At 51.8% G+C, this 371-nt stretch overlaps 1 protein-coding gene across 1 annotated transcript in view; it reads left to right on the top strand.

The window, feature by feature from the left end:
- Nucleotides 1-371, top strand: part of SIM2 (SIM bHLH transcription factor 2) — a 50,123-nt gene that overhangs the window by 48,923 nt on the left and 829 nt on the right. The gene's annotated exons all lie outside the window — the stretch shown is intronic.

Here is a 371-nt window from a genome sequence, read left to right as displayed (position 1 = left end):
GGAGGTAATTGATCGCAGGCTTCTAATTAGTGAGGGTGGTTATTATTTTAGTTATGGCCGCACTAAAGGGAGCAGGGTGATTACCACCCCCTCCTCCCCACCGAGGGCTAAGGGGGGGGGGGGGGGGGAAGGAAGCCTCTAGACGACGCTGTCCAAGATGGTAGCCAGGAGCCACGTGTGGCTCCCCAGCACTGAAATGTGGCTCCAAGGGGAATGAGAAGGGCGGCTGGGTCCGGTCTGCCTGCACTTGGAAGACAGAAACAAAGGATCAAATTCCTCCATCATTTAAAAGTATTGATTCCACACTGAAATAACCTTTCGGACATGTGGCATTAAATTCAGTGCACTGTTAACACGAATTCCACCTGTTC

This window comes from Crocuta crocuta, unplaced genomic scaffold (assembly GCF_008692635.1).
Source record: "Crocuta crocuta isolate KB4526 unplaced genomic scaffold, BGI_CrCroc_1.0 scaffold84, whole genome shotgun sequence".
Lineage (NCBI taxonomy): Eukaryota > Metazoa > Chordata > Mammalia > Carnivora > Hyaenidae > Crocuta > Crocuta crocuta.
The sequence above is the reverse complement of the archived record's forward strand: the minus strand, read 5'-3'. Positions and strand labels throughout refer to the sequence as shown.